This window comes from Struthio camelus, chromosome 3 (genome assembly GCF_040807025.1).
Source record: "Struthio camelus isolate bStrCam1 chromosome 3, bStrCam1.hap1, whole genome shotgun sequence".
Lineage (NCBI taxonomy): Eukaryota > Metazoa > Chordata > Aves > Struthioniformes > Struthionidae > Struthio > Struthio camelus.
The window spans coordinates 98,799,607-98,806,296 of NC_090944.1; the positions used below are offsets into that span (position 1 = coordinate 98,799,607).

The window sequence follows — 6,690 nt, forward strand, 5'->3', positions numbered from 1 at the left end:
CTGACCGGAAAGCACTACTCGCAACCCCCTTGATTAAGGGAGGTGGTCAGATGATATTTGACAAGTCAAAATCTGAGCCAGATTTTTAAAAATGCAGGCAGATTTCGAAGGCTGGGTCATTACAGAACGTGAGATTTCTGTGAATCAGCATGTTACATGGTCTGATATATTGAGACTCAAGCAAATGTTAGACATATGGAAGGACCTCTATATAATGAGAGATGTGAAAAACAAGATGACTGTTTAATTTAGAAATAGGATCAGGAAGAGGGGCACATTAGAGGTATATAAGGCGGTGAATAGCACAAGCAGAGATAAGTTGAGCACTCCTGTTCACCCTGTACCAGGCTATAATTTTTATTTTTGTACATATGATCAGTGACAGAAAATTTCCTCCAAGCCTGGGTAACATACCGCTGGAACTCTCTGCCACAAGGTACCACTCCCTTGAAGAGCATAAAAAGGTTGCAGAAAGGAAAAAATAAGTATTGGTATGGAGAATGAGCTGTAAGTCATGCTTTAGGAAGCAAGGCAACCAAAGGACTGCAGGAGGCCAGGAGGAAATGTTCCCTGTGGGTGGCATTTCCCACAGGGCCCAATGCAGAGCGCTGGTACCTCGCTGCCCAGTATCTGTTGCTGACGGATAGAGCGGCAGGTTAGGTGGGTTACTGATCTGCCCTGTGGTCCTACAGAATTACTATATTTTTGTAGTAGTAACTGCATCCCAGACGGAGATGAAAGGGTCTGCAGAGAGACCGTGCCAAGCACACACTGAACAAAGCTGGCCTGCCCTGCCCGCGTCGGGTCTGGCTGGTGACATTAGTCCAGCTGCGGGGCTGCGTCACCGGCTGAGGCGCTGGGCAGGGAGGGAGGCTCTCGTACACAAGCTGCAAGTTTCTGTGGGTTTTAATCAATGCTGCTCTAACTCTTAGCGTTCTTCACAAGCCCGGTGGAGAGCTAGGCTCACACTTACTACAGGTGGGAGCACAATCCGGCCTCTTCCTCGCTGTACGAGAACCACGTTGGGAACTGGGCTGCAGGAGAACGATTTTCTGGGAGAAAACCCAATGTGGCAAGAAACGGGCATGTCTGTACCAAATGGCAGCAAACTTATGGTAAAAGCCCCTGCATATAATCTATATTCTAATTAATACTCTGCATCATCTAATCAACAGAAATCTTCTGGCAAGCATGGTCCAGTTTGCAAACTATTCAGCAGAGAGGACTTTCTAGCCTCTCCACAGATCACGGTAATTAAGCAAAGCTGCTGGAGGGGCTTCCCTCTGCAGCTTCTTTAAGACTGGGAAGGGGGAACGGTGCTTGAAAAAACAGGCAACCTCTGGCAACCTCCCTTAGCCCTGGAAGGCTCTCTGGAACAGAAAGGGAAAAAAATTGTTCCTTTTCTGCTGCTGTTGAGCTGGTCTCTCTCCCGTTGTCTCCGTGCCAGCGCTGAAAGCCCATCCTGCTTCCCTTGCAACTAGCGTACTGTCCGTCCTACAGCAGATGCAAAGGCGGCAGTGGGACCGCTCAACTTCAGAGTCTCTCCAGCAGCCTCAAAAGTAGAAGAGCACAGCTCTCTTCACAATATGCTGTGGGGGAGGAGGAAGGAAGGACTTTGGCCCTGTTTGCTGGTGCTAATTGATGGCTTCTGTTGCAGCTATTCACACTTTTGAAAAATGGTAACAAGTATACTGATTTAGAAGCAAAGAATAAAAACCCAACAGCCTCACCAGAGTGTCAGGCGAAAACGAAACTGCACTTACAGCCCTCCACCAAGGCGCAGAGAGCTGTTGTGCAGAAGAAACGACTCACCTGCAACTCCGAGCTACGGGCAGATGCGCAAAAGAATAAAACATGCCAGCTTGCTGAGATATGCTGGGGTTGTCTCGTGCGTACAGCAGGGGTCTTGAGAGCAGGGGGAATCAGCTGGAGAGCAGGAGGCCGGCTCTGCAGCTCCATCTCTGCGCCTCACCTTGCCCGCCTGTAAGGCAGCACGGTTTCTGCCTCCTTGTAAAACGACCTCAGTGCCTCTGACCAAAAGCTCTTCGGGTGAGCAATATTTTTCTTGATGCGACAACAGCCACGCAGCCCTCACTCCATGTGTTGGGTCTCCTGTGCCGATGCAGAGCAGTATCTGGGATCCCCTGCGAGAAGGGAGGTGTGTGCCCGTGGACCTTCCCCAAGCCACTGCTTGCCTCCTCCCTGCAGCCAGACATTGTCCTCTCCTGCTGCGAGAGCACTGTACCTTGCTTAGCAGTTTACATGGTAAGTCTATATTGCAAGTTGGAGGTGTGATCACAACATGCTGGGGTGAAACCCTGCTTGCTTTAATTTAGCTAGCTGAGAGATTAATATCAGGGGAAGGAGGCAGCAATATGCACTTTGGAGCCTCGGGCTGGGTGGGCTCGCAGAGCCCGCGGTGGCTCGGCTTCCTGGGCACGAGCAGCCCGGTGGCTTGGCAGGGCGAGGTGCCACGTGCAGAGACGCCCGTGCCGCGCGCAGCGAGCTAGGCCCCCGCTACCCGCTGGCGAGACCATGGCTTGAGCGGGGTGAAACCTGGGCGTTTCTCAGAATATTGCTGCACTCACCTCCTCTCTCTCTTGGTGACCCCGTGAGGGGGTAAATGCATCTTCATGCCCAGGAAGGCCCTGGCTGTCGGAGTAACTGTTTTTGCCTTAAGGAGGGCAGGCCTGGTTTTCATGAAGAATTTATTTCTGCAGAGCAGCCTGTGGCAGCACGGTGCTGCTGCCACTGAGGTGTCGGCCACGGCAGGTGGCTCTCAGGGTGCTGCTGTAATGGCCGAGCAGGAGCAAGAGCAGCACCCTCCGTGCTGCTGCTTTTTCTGCAGTCTTCAGTAGCATTTTCATAGCGGCCTTCACCTCTTCTAATAGTCTTCCACATACCTCTTATAATTCACATCTGGGTGTACTCAGCCCGGTAATTTCTTTTTCTGAGAAGGTCACCCAAAATATGTGTTTAACACAAACATTCTCTATTTTTAACATAGAGAGAGCTCATAAAATGCAGCAGACTAATGCAAAATAATAAATGAGATATTTAGTCATAGGTCTCCATCCCATTCACATTATAAACAGCTCAGAAATGATTTCCACTTGTGAGATAAGATTTAATTGTAAATCATGGAAAATGGTGAGATATATATTGCCTGGAGCAGGGTGGTAAACGTATTTCTGGGTCCTGAGGGAGCAAATAAAGCAAAGTGTGTGTCATAACCAGGGTGGGCCCTGAACACGTTTAAACCAAACAGCATTTCAGCCCAGACTGCTGCTGCTCTCTAGAGAAGGACCACCATCTTTCTGCTGAAGCCTCTTTGCTCTTTGAAATATTGAGGCGCATTTTTCTGCTGTGATTTCATGGTATCCAAGGCTTTGTTACAAGTTTCTTCCGATAAAACTGCTTTTATTCCCACTTAAGCTGTTCCTTAAGCAGCAGGAGACCAGATCACAACTTAAATGGCAAATGTACGGCAGTAACTTTCCTAGCTGCAGAAGGTGATATAGACAAATCTGTTGCTGATACCAGCAAGCACTGAACTGAGCCCCTGTTTCTCATTTGGAGTGCATTGCTGTGTCTCCTCTGACATGTTTCTTCATATCACTGAAAAAGAGGCACTTTGAGAAACAGCTTTTCTACTCAGAGAAAGCTTTGATTCCAAGGCTGTAAATCGAGTGCTGTAGTAGGTAATCGGCAGAAATCAAAGCGCTTACTTGTTTTTCCAATGGAGCTAGAGGAAAGATCAATTTATTTAAAATAGTGGAAATAGTGAATTTTCAGCTGGCTAACCTGCTAACTTTCTCCTGTAGGGTGAAACCTAGATAAGGCAAATGCTTGCATTTCTTGTGCATTTATTTTGCTTATTTCAGTCACCTAGTCAAGGCAGGGCTGTTGATGGAGTTGCTAGTGGTCCTCCTGCTAGTGCTTCCCCTGCTGGCCATCTATGTTGAGCCTAAGTCGCCATCCTTCAGCAAATGATGCTATCTGCGGATCTTCCCATATTTGACTGCTTGAGCAAGGAACCGGTCTGCCACAGCTCCTAGCTGCTTAGCAGGTAATTAAAACGATGAGCAAACAGCAACTTATTTTAAAGGGGAGCAGTCTGAACCTGGAAACAAGCATGGTAACAATCCCCTCAGGTGCCAAAAAAAAGCATGGAGAACAAGGCAAAGAGAATGAGGATGCTGTGTTGTGCCTAGCCACAGAAAGGCTTCAAATTTGCCTGATTGAAACGTAAAAGATGTAAAGAAATATACAGTTCTCAGACCTTTTACCCTACATTTTCAGTGTATTTTGCTGTTGTTTACTTGCCACTTCATGCTGCTACTTTCTGTGGGTTCACATACATGAGGCATACTGAAATATTATTTCACAACTTAGTGCAACATTAAAGCTCAGTGTTTATGGTATAATATGTCTGCCTCCCAACATTTGTGCAATTTGAACATTCAGCTGGGACGCCTCTCACCTAACTGCATTCACCTAATTATCCAAACAGTGCTGTAGTACTGTCGCTACGTTGCCTTCTTCCTGCCTCCCTTCTCCTGGGTTTGCCCAGCTCCAGACAACGTTGCTTTGTGATGAATACAACTTTTTCACTAACTGGAAATAGGAATCTTGCTCTATCCATTAGTTACTGTATATGCAGTTTGTATATATAATATTTATATTTTTCCCCCAAAGTTGTGAAATATATAAAATATAATTCCACTAGCTGAGAGCTCATCATTCCCATGACAAGGTGCAATCAATAAATTATGCACCACTTGTGGTTATTCTGCATGTCAGCTCATATTTCCATGTCGCTGTCCTGACTGTTACTGAGTGTTTGTGTTGTTGTACCTTTCCACCTCCTCAGTGTTGATTTAGGAGTTATTATTCTGGGCTCATAGTAACTGCAAGAAAATCAAGTTCCAAGTGTTTCTGCCAAAAGAGGGAAATGAAATGAGCAAGTCAACAGAAAATTCCACTTGTCAAACACCATTTGCTTACGACTATGGCTTTGTTAAGGAGACTCGTGTTCGGACAAGTTGCACGGAGTAAACAGTTTGCTTTTGCAGCGGGATAACCCCAGTGCCCAGAAAGGACTCTTGGTCGCGACAGCTGTGGTCCTCAAACGAGCGAACAGGAAGAAAAACCCGAGCCACTTCTGACACTTACAAATTATATCTTCTGAATAATGCATGACGCATCCAGATTGGCTATGGGAGGGGGAAGGGGGGAACGCTTTTTCAATGGACAACCAGACGGATAAGGATTGTATTATAAGAAGAGTTTGACATACCAAGGGAAAAAAAAAAAGCCCAAGAACTCGCACACATTTTGAGATTGACTGTCAAATCATTTCACATCTGTACCTAAAGCAAACAGACATAATGCTAACAGCTTGCTCGAGCTCAGAAATGCCACCCACTAATCAGTCCACCTGTGGAATTCTCAGTCCATCTTGCAAGTCGTGTACCCGATTGCCAAGACGCCTGACAAGAAAATGTATATTAAAATGTTGAGTAAGACTGGAAATACAATGTGGTGTAGTATAAACAGAATGCGCTCGCTGTGCGGGAAGCGGAGATGCCTTTTCATTCCTCTCAGGAGCAGAGGCGATGACCCGGCGCTGCTCGCTCCCGCTCGCGCCAACGCCGGATGGCGAGGATGGCTCGCCGACGGACGGGCACGTTCGCCTCCCATGCGCGATCGTGTCTCCGTCTGGTTTTGCACAAAAATAAATAAATAAATAGCTGCCCCCACCCCCAAACCTCTCTCCTCTTAATTACTTTTCTTTTTTTTTTTTTTTTTTGCACATGGGCATAATTAACAATTGCTTAAATATAGGCATTTACAAGATAAGTCTCAGCAAAAAATTTGCCGAGAAATATTCTCTCCTGTGTAATGAATGCACCCTTTGGGGTAAGACAAAGAGATAATTCAAAGGAATGGTTTACTGAGGTGGTGCGTTGCATGAGCACAATTCTTCAAGACTAAATTGCATTTAGGATTACAGCACTGGATTGCCAGTCGCTATTTAATGTGCTGGCAAAATGATCATTTTGCTCTTTTCAGCTCCAAAAAGAATATAAAGGAATGAAAGGAGAAAGTTTACTGGGATTATAAGAGGAGAAAAGAAGGGCTGTGGAATGCCCTGGGGACGATAATTATTCCGTACAACACATGATCCGAAGGTTATGCAGTTTGTGGCAGAGGGAGACAGTGTGGCACAATTAGATTCTTTAGATATTATTTTCTGTACGTCCCGAGCTCTTGCATTTGCACAGTAGCCGCTTTCTCTATCTGCGAGTACAAAATGCTATTTTAACATCTGTTCTTTTAAGGCTATTTGCTTGGGGAAGGCAGTGTGTTTCGCCATAAATTTAGGTCATTAATTTGTATCTGTTCTTTGTTTATTTAAGAAACAGGACAAAAGGGCAGCTGCTGAAACATTTGGCTGTGCCGAGGGGTAGTGGGCTCGACATGCTAGAGTTCTGCACACGACCAGCTTGAGTTTGTATCCGCAGCTACAGGACAGAACTTTATGGCAAGACTTTGCCAAGCCATGTGGCGCTGCCGGCTCCGCGGCAGCATTACCCTTTTAATTACCTGATTTTGAAGGAGGTGGCCGCGTGTACGGACGGACGGCGGGGGGGGGGGGGGGGGAGGAGGAAGAAGGGGGGATCGTGT

The 6,690-nt window shown here is 46.6% G+C and overlaps 1 long non-coding RNA gene across 1 annotated transcript; it reads left to right on the forward strand.

The window, feature by feature from the left end:
• Nucleotides 1-1,715: 1,715 nt before the first annotated feature.
• LOC104150065 (uncharacterized) lies at nt 1,716-5,651 on the forward strand. The gene is made up of 3 exons (XR_695478.2): nt 1,716-2,265; nt 3,885-4,069; nt 4,874-5,651. It is a non-coding gene; the product is annotated as an uncharacterized lncRNA (long non-coding RNA).
• Nucleotides 5,652-6,690: the final 1,039 nt, after the last annotated feature.